Here is a 15,041-nt window from a genome sequence, read left to right as displayed (position 1 = left end):
ACAAGTTTGAGCTCTAGACCAGGGGTCCCCAAACTTGGCAACTTTAAGACTTGTGGACTTCAATTCCCAGAATTCTCCAGCCAACTATGGGAGTTGAAGTCCACATGTCTGGGAGTTTTGGGAGTTGATGTCCACAAGTCTTAAAGTTGCCAAGTTTGGGGACCCCTGGTCTAGACCTTCTGGATGAGTTGTGATGCAAACTGCTCTGAGTTGCCCTGCTAGCACTGGAAAGGCTGTCCAAGTAGTTGCTTGAAGTGGGAAAATGCCTTTAATGTTGAACGCAAACAGTTCGACTTGAAACCTTCACTCCAAATGTTTAGAGTTCTTTTCAGTCTCCCTCTTGACTGATCTCAAGAGAAGAGTAACTATGTTAAACGTTACTCCCTCACCCAGTGGGGACGAAATTTAGTCAAGGGGTAAAAAAGGCCCCAAGGGAACAATAGGGAACATTTCTCTTCCCTGACAAATGTACTTAGATTAACATGTCTTTAAAAAAGCCTCAGTGGAATTGAAGGTATTTTTAGTTTCTTTCAATAAATCCTCTCGATTTTTCAGCCCACAGAGTACAGGATGAAGACAGCAGCTAAACTCTTTAACGTTCCCTTGAATAGGGATCAGTGTTAATGTTTGGTTTTTAAAAAATCCTTGGCCAATTTTTGGTAGATACTGTTGTTTTTTTCAGCCTGCCTGCCAGGTGCAAATGATGTTTTGTTTCCTGGTGTTTTTGCTGGCATTTAGCAGTGACTGCTGGCTGAAAAAAGAGCTATCTTGATTCTTCTTAACTGTTTAATAACATTAACTTTACAAAGAGACATGAAAGAATGCATGTGCACATCAAAATTCAATAAAACAAGGCAATACAGGTAGTCTTTGGCTTACGACCACAGTTGAGCCAAAATTTATGTTGCTAAGTGAGAAATGTGTTATGTGAATTTTGCCTCATTTTACAACTTTTCTCCCCACACTTGTTAAGTGAATCGCTGCAGTTGTTAAGTTAGAAACATGGTTTTTAAGTGAATCTGGCTTCTCCACTGACTTTGTCAGAAGGTTGCAAAAGATGATCACATGTTCCTGGAACCCTGCAACCATCATAAATATACATGAACCAGTTGTGAAACTCCCAAATGTAAGTCACGTGACCACGGGGATGCTGCAAAAAAAGTGTGAAAAATGGTCATGTCACTTTTTTCAGTGCTGTTATAACTTCAACGGCTCTAAATGAACTGTTGTAAGTCAAGGAGTACTACAGTACTAGTACTAGTACTACAGTACTAGTCTTTATTTATACAACCTTAGAATATTGGCAACAATTGTTTATGAAGGAGATTAGGGCACATGTATGCATACTTTCAACTAGCATTGATGATGTTACCTAGTTGAGTAATGAAACATCTGTAAAAAAAACAACCAAGCTCAGAGAACACCAAGGACTCCTTATACATTTTTGTATTGCCTGCCTGCAAATGAAATACAGCACAATAAACAGATCACTCACTTTGACTCTAACTTCCCCTTAGGAAAGTTTTTGTTGTTATTTTGAAATAGCAATAATTTAGTGGACCTGCAACTTTGACCAACTTTCTTCTTGAGTTTAACTCCGTATTTAATGCAATTCAAGCTGCTATATTGGCTACGCAGGAAAACATTTGGAAAAAAGCAGTCCAATCATAACTGTCATTCTTAGAAAGCCAAGACACGCAAGTTTTATTTCACTCTTGGAAAAAAATGTACTCTGCAAATTATTTTGATGCAAAACACATGAATTTTAATTCAAGATTGGAACACTCAAAATAGGTATTTTGAGGTGAGAACATTTTTGAGGATGTTTTTTGCATTCTTGGTCCAACTCATCAGAAGGCACCAGATCAGAAAAGATTGGTCTAAAGCACGCTGGCTGGAAATTTGTGAGATATAATCCAATTTATCTGAAATACACCAGATTGGGTCTAGAATAAGGCTTTTAAATATTTTTGTCTCTTTTTGTATTATATCCCTTGAGGATACCAATCAGCTTTCAGTGTGGAACAAGGAATTTGGTGGTTTTAAATGGAAAAAAAATGGTGTGATAACTTCATGGTGTGTTGCCACTTTTGAAAAGTGATCAGTTTTTCATGACATATCATGAAATATAATGGTAAAGGTGTTAGTCAGAGATGAAGAAGATCCTCAGCCACAATAATGTGAGGCCTTGAGGTAGTCATTCTTAATACAGTATAATCTACCTGGTAGGATTGTTCTTGTAAGAAAAAATGGAGAAAAGGCAGAGCTATTTATGCCATCCTGAGGAAAAGATATGACATAAATTTGTTTAATAAATGGATTTAATCTATTTGGAAACTAGTTCTGGAGCTTTTAATGTCAAATGTTTTAAGTATTCAAAATGTATTTAAGTACAGTTGTTTAAGTACAGTTGTTTAAGTACAGTTGTTTAAGTACAGTTGTTTAAGTATAGTTAAACCAAATATTTCTGAACTTTTTCTTATAAATATAGATTGTATACTGATTTGTATAATTTATCAAATCTTACTGAATTAATTTGAGTTTTGTTATCATTTTTTATTTCTTGAAACATAATTCTGGCATTTTTAAAAATATAATGTGTGGAAACAATGGGTCCAATTATCCTGATGATAGATCAAAAGAGCTCAGTGTTGTTTATAAGATTCATATATTCAGGGGTGGGATTCAAATTTTTTAACAACTGGTTCTGTGGGCATGGCTTAGTTGGTAGACATGGCTTGGTGGTCATGTTATTGGCTGGGCGTGGCCAACTTAATATCACTCACATTGAGGCACGCGTCTCTTCGCCTGGCCTCTCATGACTGTGAGGATGTTGCAACAGTCATAAGTGTGAAAAATGGTCATAAGTCACTTTTTTCAGTGCCATTGTAACTTTGAATGGTCACTCCACACAAGCAAAGTGCTAGCAAAGGAGGGGAAAAAAAACTCTAGAGATGTTCCTGAGATAGGGAGTCTAGTCCTGCCAAGAATGTAATAAGGGTTAACGGAGAGGCAGTTTCTGTAAGCAACACCAGATGTTTCCTTCCTGCCTTCCTTACAGGATTAGACTACTAATTTCTTCTAACAACCGGTTCTCTGAACTGCTTAGAATGTTAACAAGCTAGAATGTTAACAACCAGTTCTAGTGAATAGGTGCGAACTGCTAGAATCCCATCCCTGCATATTTGAATTTAGATACCACTATAGTTATTCAAAATCAGGGTTAGATCCACAAGTAGGAAGCAATTAGCAATGGTAGTTTTTAAAAATTGGAAATATTATTGTAAAATTGAAAGTTTAGAAAAGGATGCATTTTAACTGATATTTTGACTCAATACAACACTATTCTAGACTCTACTAAACTACTAATAAAATACTTTGGTTATTGAATTAAACCGTTAATACAAATAGCTTGCTTGATCTACTTATAAAATGAGGAAAATATTTTATGCATTCAGAAGTACAGAGTAACAGAGACAATATTCAATGAGTGATAATATGAGGTAAATTCTTATAGTGCAATCATTTTACAAGTCTATTCAAAAATAAATTTCATCATGTTCAATAAGTATTTCTAGAATAAAGGGTATTGAAACTCCAATTTCAGTCATATGCTACATCAGACTTCAGCACTGGCATCCTCATTGCCAGTGCATTGTTCCTGTGTGAATACAAATTTGCATTTGATGATAGACACTCATTTCTCTTGATTTATAGAATCAAACAGGTGTTGGTTTCTTTGGAAACAGTGGAATTTTATTTTATCTCTAAAGGAATACATTTTTGACATTTAAAAAAACAGGAAATAAATTCTTCATAGCTTCAAAAAAATCTATCAATTTAACTGTATAAAAAACACAAAAATGCCAGAAAACAAATGTCCAGCTGTTCCAGTGAGAGACAGTTAACATTTTTAGATATATTTATAGAAATCAAGATGATTTAGAAGAATGTTTTTAGAACAGAAGTATTTGTTTTTCTACTTTGTTCTAATGAGGAATAGATGCTGCAAATCTTCCACTGGTTGATGTGATTGTCATGCATTAGCTGACTTTTGAGTAGCTAATAGTCACAATCCTTTTTCTCTCACAATTTCATCATTTTGTTGCAATAAATACCTATCCTGAAATGAACGTTTTTATTTACCTTTGCACTGTATGCAAATCTTTAGTTTATTGTATGTATAAAGCAATAAACATATATTGGGCTAGAACAAACTCTAGAATGATATTTAAATAGGATTAAAGGTACCGGTGGGAACACTGACCAGTCTAGCATTCTCCAGACATGTTAAGACTGAATCTTCCAAAATTTCCCAGATAGTGAAATTATCAAGCTAAGTCCTACCCGTGTTTCCCTGAAAATAAGATCGGGTCTTATATTATTTTTTGTTCCAAAAGATGCGTTAGGACCTATTTTTCAGATAGGAAATACAGTACTATTTTCAAGAATATGTTACTCAATGTGTCCATCTGGCTGATGATCTTAAGTGGAGCTTATTTTGGGGGGTAGGGCTTATATTATGAGCATCCTGAAAATCATGCTAGGGCTTATTTTCTGGTTGGGTCTTATTTTCGGGAAAACATGGTAATATCAAAGTTATCCATTTCAGTTGTGATTTCAGTTGTGCGAAGATTTGTATATTGGGATTCTGGGGTTCATGATTATTCCTGAAATTTATTTCTTTTCAGTAAAGTATTGAAACATCTGATTATTTATTGGTTTTAAATATGGGAGGAAAGAGAGCATAGAGAAATTTTGCATCAACTGGTATAAAATAGCCATTGCAACTACTTAATTTCCAGAAGTGGTAATTTCACATAAGTACAGGGCAAATTTTACAGAAATTCTTTTGAGCACATAATGCATTCTCTGCTTTATATGTCAATCCTAAGCACTATTAATTAGAAGTAAAATCATTTACTATAGCTTAATTTTAAATTAGATTTCAGGCAAAACTGAATACAGAAGGTTTTGCTTAAGCACTATAGTAAAACATAGTGAAACTTACAAAATTGCAGTATATATTATTTACTTCAATGAAATCAGTGAAAAGAAATTTCATTAGAAGTAAATTTTGGAATCAGAATTTTAACAGAAGGTTTGTCTTGTAAATATGTACTCATTATTTGCTTATACATAGTTATATTTTGAAGTTAATATTATTCAGATATATTATAGTGTGCATGCACACATCCCATTTTAATCTGTATATCAATGTAATACATTTTAGAGCGTTTAGGATGAAAATGAAAAGTTGCATGGTGAGGTATAAGCTTTCATTTTCAAAGAATTCAACACATCTGAATGTGGAATTTGATGTCAAGTATATGAATGTGAAAAACACCACAAAATCTGTGTTATCAGTTGCTATACAACCCTAACAATTTACACCAGCACTTTCCTGATTGATGTTATTAAATATCCTACAAAGATAATGAAGAGTTATTTCTTTCTTCTCTGAAGTACATTTTATTCATTTATTAAAACATTTATATAGCTGTCAAATCTAAAAACCAAACTCTGGGTGTCTTACAATCCAGCCAGTAATAGAAACAATATATATAACTATACTTAAAAATTAAGTAAAACCAAACTACAAAAACCTGGCATCACAACCACACTTCATTGATGCAACCCACCACATTTTTATCATATTCTGACTTCATCTGGAAGCTGAAAGAGGGAGGACCTGACAGATCATAAGAGGGAGAGTATTCCACAGGGCAAGGACTGCAATGGAAAAGGCATGCTTCCAAGGACTACAAGGAGGCAATATTCAAGAGAAGGGACCTGGAGCATGGCTACCATATCAGCTTTTGTAAGATGGAAAGATACCTTCAGGGATAGGCAGTCTCACAGACAAGTTGGTTCTGTGCTGTGTACGGCTTTAAAGGTGATACCCATCACTTTGAATTGCACTTGGAAGAAACTAGGAAACAGTATAGCTCATATATCAGGTATATAATAGGCACAAACCTAGGAGTGCCCAACATAGCATGAGCTACTGCAGTCTGGACCAGGTGGTCTTCAAGAGCAGCCCCATGTATAGCACATTGCAATAATTAAATAGGAGTGATGAAGGCATGACTGCCAGAAGAGCAAGGCTTTGCAATCTGGGATAGGATGCAATTGATGTAAAAGATAAATCTACGCAAAGACCCCTCTAGCCCCAACTGCCAGTTGTTCATTGAGCAGTAGCTGCAAGTCTAGAATGACACCCCTGCCCAATTGCTTACCAGCTCCATGCAGGGCAATGAAACCATGTCCAGAGTCAGTAATAGCATATCAGGCCAGGCATGGGGAGGAGGGGGAGGAAAGCTACTCCATCTTGCCAGAGTTGACCAAATTTGGTTCTTTCCGATCCATACCCTCTTAGCTTCCAGGCATTTGGTGAGCAGTATGTGATAGCATTACCTGCTTGGTGAAAGGTGGAGATGTACAGTATATCTGGATATCATCAGCACACTAAAGATTCTGCATGTTGCCAGAAAATGACTTCACCCAGAGGTTTAATTTAAATGTTAAAGAGGATAAGATTAGGACACAGACCTGAGGACTGAGGAACCCTGCGTTACAGGGACCTACGGCTTGATGTCTCCCCTCTTACCAACATTGACTAGCTGCAGAGAAAGGAAGAAAATCGCTGTAAAACTACCTGCCCCTCCAAATTCCTAAAGCTGTCTCAGAAGGATATCAAAATTGATGGTATCAAAAGACATTGAGAGATTCAACTACCATCCTTGTGTCAAGCCCTCCAGAGGTTATCTGCAAATTAATGCCATCTTGGCAGGTATCCTGGCCTGAAAAGAGTCCAACTACAGGGTTCTCTGTACCTAAGGTTCAGTACCCTCTCATTAACTTCCCTGAAATGGGGAAGTGTGGGAAATGGGTTAAATATCTAAAACTGTTGGGTCCAAGGATAGCTTCTTAAGAAGGGAGCATAGTAGCTTAAGATCTTCCATTTTTTCTGTGGCCCATAAATTCTTCTTATAGTTGTAGAGCAGTTTGTGGTAAGATGTATGAGAAGGCTTAGCAAAAACCTGGGAACAGAGTCAAAAGAGGAATTAGCTTAGAGCAGGGGTGTCAAACTCAATTTCATCAGGGTTGTGTTTGACCTTGGGGGACTGGGGTGGGTGTGGCCAGGGTGGGTGTGACCAGCACGACGGCACTTGTGTCAGGGGGTGCCTGTGGTGACTCGAGCACTCTGCCAGCAAAAACTAGCTCCTGAGTTCCATTTTTGGCTGCAACAGCCTCCTGCAAGCCTCTTTCAGCAAAAATGGAGGAGGGCAATTCTGTTAACTCTTATTTAGTGCCAAAATAGTGCTCACAGTTAATTGAGTATATTCCTGTGCATAGGTATGAATAGTAATAAATCAGCTTAATTAGAATTTCATATGTAGTTCTGATCTTTATCCTTATATAATCTCTACTTAAAATTAAAATTAACTTAAAAGAAATGGGAAGTCAATAAATGTAGGTTTGTTTACAATATTTATAATATATTTATATTTACTTTGAAAATGACCTAAAAGTCAAGTTTGATACAGGAAATAAGATCTACGATTTACTGTCCTCATCCTTTAAAGGAATTACACAACATGTTCTATTGCCAGACTGCTTTATTTTGATCTGTGAAGGCCGTCAGGTTTTGGATCCTGGATTTTTGATGATTAAAAAAATATATAATTTGTGGACATTCTTGAGGCAACAAATGATATTTTAAGATAAAAATTGATATGTAAAATAAATTTCAAGCACCTGACTGCCTCTTGCTCATTTACTCTTGCTTCACTCTTCGCTCTGCATAAGTGAAACAACTAACTGCAATTTATCAGCATTTTCTGGTCTAGCTAGACTGGAAAGTTAAGATTAATGTTTTCTAAAAAAGGATATGAAGCCACGGTTTAATTTCAATTTCTGAATCCTAATTAATCTGGAAACAATTATCGATATTTCACAGGTTTTGAGTTCTTGAGATTTTAATTTAAGTCACAGCAGATCAGCACAGCTTTTATTTTTGTTTTCCTTTTCATTTAGCAAATCCTGTCCTAATTCCTACTGAAAGGCAAGTAAGAAATAGTTTACTCTAGTGGCATTTTCTCTCTCTCTTGAACTTCATTTGCTCTTCCATTTCTGGTAGAATGTGGGCTATTTTTCTTCAGCCTAGGTAGAAACATTTCCCGAAAGGTTTTCTTTTTTAGCATTCTTCTATGGATTGTACCCTGCCTCTCCACAAGAACAAATATTTAACAACCAAATACTGTGTACTTCTTTGGTTTGCTAGCATTACACCTCCACCTTTCTTCCATAGTGCCTTGTCAGCTACAATTTTATAGTCTGCATGGTTTGTTCAGCCTGATTGTAGTGGTGTTAAAGGACTGCGTATTACTGTATGGAACACATATATTCTGATTTATTAAACTAAGTTGAGCCACTAAAACTGTAGGTTAATGCTTATACAGGTAGTCCTTGATTTATGACAATTATTCAGTTCAAACAGCATTGAATAAGCAATACTTAGGATAGGTAGGTCCTTGTAGTTCTGGACATCACAGTATTCCTGTGGTTACACGATCACAATTTCCCATATTCTTTGCTGGCTTCTGACAAGCAAAGTCAACGGGGAAACCAGCAGGTATGAGTTTGAAGTAATAATGTCTCTTAACAACTTGTGTCAATCCAGTCCTTGTTTAAAAATGGCAACTGGAATTGCCAGAATTGCCACTGCACGGGTGACATGATCACATAATGTCTTGCTTTATGCCCATGTCAGTTAGCAATAGAAATTCTTGTCCCAATTACCATCATAAGACAAGGACTAGGACTACATGTAGTTAGATATATTATAACACTGTATATAAAGATGAGTACAGTGTAAGAAAGAGGAAAAATAAAAATATGAAAGAAAAATAACAAAAAATTCCACATTTCCTTGGAATATATTACATGGAATGATAGGATAGTTTAAGGTAGGTTTGCTGACAGTCAATCAATCTTTATTTGGCCATAGACCAGCAGAGATTTGCAGAGAAATCATGTAATGTTTTGTAACATCTTTGATTGGATTTAATGTTACATGGAACAAAATGTTACACTACAACATTTGTTCTTAGAGGTGGAATGATGAGGTGGCTCATGAAATTTAGACGACAAAGTACAATTTTTTTCTAATATTAAGAAATGAAATGGAATGCACTTTGGAATTAAAAAGTAAAATATAATTGTTCTAAATGCTCTTTAAATTGTTTTAAAACTATTCTTACATATAGCAAGAGAAGGACTTACACTAATGTTTGTTATTTAAGGTGATGAGCAGATTAAGATAGACTACTAGAAAAACAAAGCAAAAGATACGTTGGAATTCATTAAGGATGGGTAGGACTTGTGATATAAGTTAAGAATAGATAGACTTGGAATTTGTGTAGGTACCCTAATGACATGTTACTGTTGGAGATTGTAGGTAGGCAAGAAGATGAGCGAATCTCGAGAATTGTTCATGGGCACACTGGTTGATTAATTATTATTGATTGATGATTTATTGATTATATGCCATCATCAGTGTTGATTTGACTACATACAGATTTCGTGGAGACTCTGTCCCTAAATTGGCCCTTTAGGTATTCTAACACTCTACAATAAATTGAGACTACCTCCGTCCAAGTGTATCCAGCTAAGGTGTTTAAAGACATTTTGAAGCAATGAAAAAATGAGGATCTATGATAAATACCGTATGATAGACCCAAGCCAATGTTTTTCAAGCCTGGCAACTTTTAGATGTACAGACTTCAAGTTCCAAAATTCCTCAGCTAGCATGCATCTTCAAGTTGCCAAATTTGAAAAATATATTTATCTAAGCCTACCATTCCAGTACAATGGAATGCTTAGGCGTCAAACCCCTCCTGAACAGAGAAAACATTATGTAATTGTGGTGAAACTAGAGAACAATTTATAAACAGTAGCTGTTTTGTTTATTATCTGTCATCCAGCCTATTAACTGCTCACATATTTGGAGCATCAATTGTTTCTCCCATGAGCTGTTCAGAGCATCCAGTAGTTGGAGGTGCTTCAGTCTGTGCATGTCTAGACTGGGCTTAATTTGTGGAACGCTCCTCCTCCTCCACGGGACTCCTCCCCAGCGTTCCCCAGTTTTGGCTCAGCCTCGTTGAGGATAGGCAGTGCTTTTTGTTCTTCCTTGGCTGAAACAGAATTATTCAGCAAGTTTGGAAATAGTCCAGCTTGTTTTTTCAGGCTTTTAGCCTCCAAATCACTTTATGATCTCCCAATGTTAGCTCTCTCCATCTGGCTGTCGGAGAGCGTTTGCATTTTCGGGCAGCACCGTTTCGTGCCGTGAAATGGCAGCCGGCTTCGGCATTGCCCCGAGCCCCCCCCCTCAACTGCTTGTTCTACCCCCTGCCATTGTGATTTCTCATTGCCTTTTTCTACATCGGCAATAGGGGCGTGGGCGTTTTCGCCCTCATCCGAGTCGTATCATTTGAATTTTCCCCTCTGAACGCCATCTTGGTGTGGAAAACATAAAAGCTTAATTCTTTCCACCCCTTTCCCAGCCCTTTTTTAGCCACAAGGAGAAGCCGTTGCAGGCATATTCTCCATGCAGCAGGAGTTTGTTGTTGGGAAGCGCGCGCACGCACCAAAAGTAATGGCCATTGTTTTGCTTTTGTTTTAAAGACCACGTGGCCGCACTATTTGTAACTTGAGCTGTGTGAGATAGTTTTCCTTCCCGATCAGAGGTTTTTCTTCAGATGACCTAAGGAATCATTACACCTTGTTTTCTTATTAGATTCGAGGCCATCCGTGCATTATTGTTGGCTTAACCCTCACAGCCGTACCCACCCAGCAGTACAACAGCGAGCACCCAGGCCCGTGTCCATCTGTGCAGGGAAGCTGTTGAAGGCCTCTCTTTATTATCTTGGCTTTTTCAGGTGTTCTTAATTTGGCTGTTTGGATATTCACTATATCAAGTTGTTTTTCTATTAATTTAGATATATATATATTGGTGATTATCATTCACTCTAATAATAATAATAATAATCAGTATTAATATCTTAACGAAAGATATTATTACTGTGATACGACTCATATTATATATACATGTATCTTTTTAAAAAAAGAAGAGGATAAGATATTATCACGGCAACCAGTCCCTTCTTGGATCAGGCCCCTGGGCATGCCAACCGCCTCCACAGTATCGCTTTGAATAATGAGCATATTGCATCTCTTTCAATCAAAATGGCAGGTGGTAGTAACTCTCAGACCTCAACATCAAGGGTCAAACCTAAATCTCAGCACAAATCTAAGCAGACAAAAGGTCATTCTAAAGCTTCAGAAAAAGATGCCAACATGCGCCATAAAGCATTAGAAAAGCAAATAGATAGGTTTGCAAGGGAGGCACACAGGGCCGCCCAGTCTAGGACCATCTATCTCTTTTCCATAGAGCTGCTACGAGTGTCCAGGTTGGGAGGGGCTCCAGTCTCGGCTCTCACAGGCTGAGCTTGAAATTGAGGAACGCCTCTCACCATCACGTGGTCCTCTGGGCGCTCCCCAGTTTTTAGCTCAGCCTCGTGGTAGTCAGGCTGTTTGTTCCTTAGCTCTTGGCTGATCAGTATTTTCTCAGTTATACTTATTGAAATTGGACCCTTTACTTCAGCAGCACGGTGGATTTGAGGTTTGAACTCCCAAGGGAGCCTTTCTTGTTCCAAGGGGGGAGTTTTTATTTCTTCTTTCCAGGGGTAGAAGCTAGCGCTTCGAGCGCTGCACCCCCCCACCCCCCTCCTCCGCATGCCGTTTCTTCGCTCCGTGCGAAGCCGCCTCGTTTTTGCCTGCCTTGTTCTTTGATCGCTGTTTCCCCCCCACGAACGCCCCTTAGCTCAGGGAAAATTACTTCCCTGCCTCTCTCTTTGCTCTGGGAGAGTTCCCGCCGCTGGTTGTAGCCTCAAATAGTTTGCGGCCGCCATTTTGGGGCGCCGCATGGCGTCCGCCATCTTGGGTGCGCTCAGGTGTCGGCGCCATTTTGAGTGTGGCCGCATGGCCGTCCACCATTGTTAGAGGCCATTCATTGCAGGCTGCGTGCAATTCTGAATCACTAGGCAGATCCCTGGACTGCCTACATTCAACTCGTACCTCCAGGCCTTTATTCAAAGGGTTTTTCTAGAGCACCAAGGGTCCGTTGGCTCCGCAGCCCCCCCCCCAGCAGGCGAGGTAGCAGCATTGTCATCCCCCCACCCCGGTCTGCCCGGAGAGGGCAGCTGCATGGGCGTTCACTTTCTGGCTGATTGGTTTCCTGGGCTAGGTCCCGAGCTTTAATAGCAGTTTACAAAAAAATTTTTTGATCAAAGGGGTGTGTGAAACAGGCGCTGGGATCCCCGGCCTTCCGTAGGCCGCATCCAGACGTGCCAACCATCTCATATTAATCAAAATCCTCTTTTTCTCTTCTCCAGATGGCAGATGACAAAACATCTCGTGGCACTTCCTTGAAGGCCAAGTCAAAATCCCACCACCTGCGCAAACAAACACAGGAAGCTTCCAAAGCCTCCCAGAGGGATGCCCTCAGGCGTCACAGGGCACTTGAGAAGGAAATTGACAGGCGGTCCAGAGAGTTATGCTCCGTGCCCCTGGCTCCTTCCGCCCCCACTCCCTCAACCTCCACCCACCCTCCTCTCCACTCCTCCCCTGCTCCTTCCTCATCCTCACAGCCTAGACAGGCCCCTGAGGCCACTTTTACTCCCACTGCTGCAGGCCTGCGCTCGGAGGAGCCTCTCCCACCCCCCACGGTGGAGATTCCGGAGAACCTGAAACAATGGATGGAGCTGGCCATCCGGCAAGGGATAGCGCAAGAGCTCCAGCACATGGCCGGTCCGGCCCCACGGTCCGCGGCCCCTGAAGTTCAGGCACCCTCCGTTCGATCATTCTGCGGATCAGAGGTCTCGCACGGTCAGGTAGCATCACGGGGATTTGCCTTTGCCTTTGGGGATGGAGGAGATAGAGACTCAGGAGCTCGGGGGCCCTACCCACTTTGGGGAAGAGGAGGACCTTGACTTGGGGTCCATCACTGGCAGTGAGCCCTTCTCGGGAGCAGACCCACTGGAGGGGGACATGTCGGAGGACGAGGGCCTCACTCCGGACCAGCCCGCATTTGTGGGGCTTTTCAAGCCGCACCTGTTTAGGTCCATTCTATTTAAGGCCAAAAATACTTCTGGCCTGACCCCACCCACTCCATCCCAGCCAGCGGCATCGGGGGAACCCCTTGATTCCATTTTTTCCCAACCCGTGGTGGAAACTGATGTGATCCCTGTTCCACCTATCTTCTCCGACATGGTCTCCAGGCAGCTAGCCTCCTCAGGGCCCCCTCCCCCTCCCACCACCCAGGACAATCATTTCTTCAACCTTGACCTGCAGTTCTCCCTCTTGCTAGACCCCCCCCCCCCGTGGACAAGCCTATCGTAGGCCTGGCTTCCCGTTCAACTCCTAGCGACGCCCTCGAGGCACTCAAGCCCGAGGACAAACGAGCCGAGCTGGCCCTGCGCCGCGCTCACCATTCTGACGCTTGGGCAGTCAGGGCATCCACTGCCACGTATTTCTTTATTAGATCTTCCATCAAGTGGCTTCAACAGCTCAAACAGCATGTCCCCGCAGCCAACCTCAGAGCCCAGCAGGACATCGCTAAGCTCATGGCCGTGGCCGAGTTCTCGGCGGACGCCACATTCCAAGCCGCAAAATTCTCCACCAGGGCCATTTCGTCCCAGGTCACCGCTCGCCGCTTGCTCTGGCTCCGCCACTGGCAAGCGGACGTCAAAACAAGGCCAAGCTGGCCTCAGCTCCCATTTCTGGGGGGAAACTTTTTGGACCGGCTCTCGATCCCTTCCTGGCCGAGACCCGTAACAACCGCAAGTACCTCCCCTCTCTTTTTCGGAGGCCCGACTCCAGAGGTCCCTCTCCCTCCCTTCGCCGAGGCTCCTTTCGCCCCTCCCCCCATGCCTACTTTCCCCCCAGATACTCCCAACCCTCCTACAGAACCCCCCCCTCTCACGACCGGTCGGATCCGTCCAACAGGTCCAGAAGAGGTGCCTCCTTCAAGAAGTCCTTCCGGGGATCCGGAAACAGACCTTTCTGTCGATCTTGTTATTGCAATTCGTCCCTCCCACTACAAGTTTCTCCGCTTTTCTTACAATAGACAACATTTCCAGTACGTTGCGCTTCCCTTTGGTCTGTCCTCCGCCCCCAGGGTGTTCACTAAGGTTTTGCCGCCCACTTGCGATCTTTCCCTGTCCGGCTCCACTGTTACCTGGACGACATACTCATCCTCTCCTCTTCTAGGGCTCTTGCCCAACGAGATACCCAACTGACCCTTAACACCCTTCAAAATCATGGGTTCATGATTAATTGGAGGAAAAGTTACCTTTCCCCCTCTACCCGACTCACTCACTTGGGGGCAGTGATCGACACCGCCCGGGAATTGGTTTTCCTGTCTCCGGACAGGTGGCTTAGCATCCAACAATCCATTAAAGAGGTCAGGAGGGCAAGAACAGTTTCTCTTTTAGAATTGTCTAAACTGGGCCCGTTTCCATACCAGGTCCCTACAATGGTTTCTGCTGCCATATCAACGCTCAGGAAGGAGCAACTCGCGACTCCGGGTCAGAGTTCCTCCAAGAGTTCTCACGTCCCTCCTTTGGTGGACCAGGCCGGCCATCAACAAGGGCCACTACTTCAAGGAACCCGACAGGCTATCCGTCACCACGGACGCGAGCCTACTCGGCTGGGGTGCTCACGTCCTCTCCATTTCGTCACAGGGCAAATGGTTGTCAACAGAGCAACTCTGCTCCATAAATTGGCTGGAGCTTCACGCTGTCTACCTGGCGCTTCGCAGCTTCCTACCCCAGGTATGCGGACGTCACGTCCTGGTCCTCACAGACAACATTACCACAAAGGCACATATCAACAGACAGGGGGGCACTCAGTCAGCAAGGCTCATGAGAGAAGCCGAACGTCTTTGCCGTTGGGCGGAATCGAATCTGGCCTCCATC

At 41.6% G+C, this 15,041-nt stretch overlaps 2 protein-coding genes across 5 annotated transcripts in view; one reads left to right on the top strand and one right to left on the bottom strand.

The window, feature by feature from the left end:
- Positions 1-15,041, bottom strand: part of OCLN (occludin) — a 389,915-nt gene that overhangs the window by 265,762 nt on the left and 109,112 nt on the right. The gene's annotated exons all lie outside the window — the stretch shown is intronic.
- The window catches only part of RASGRF2 (Ras protein specific guanine nucleotide releasing factor 2), a 120,798-nt gene that overhangs the window by 3,403 nt on the left and 102,354 nt on the right, over positions 1-15,041 (top strand). The window lies entirely within an intron of this gene.

Source organism: Pseudonaja textilis, chromosome 2 (assembly GCF_049901715.1).
Source record: "Pseudonaja textilis isolate UNSWEBS1 chromosome 2, rPseTex1.2, whole genome shotgun sequence".
NCBI classification, from domain to species: domain Eukaryota; kingdom Metazoa; phylum Chordata; class Lepidosauria; order Squamata; family Elapidae; genus Pseudonaja; species Pseudonaja textilis.
The sequence above is the reverse complement of the archived record's forward strand: the minus strand, read 5'-3'. Positions and strand labels throughout refer to the sequence as shown.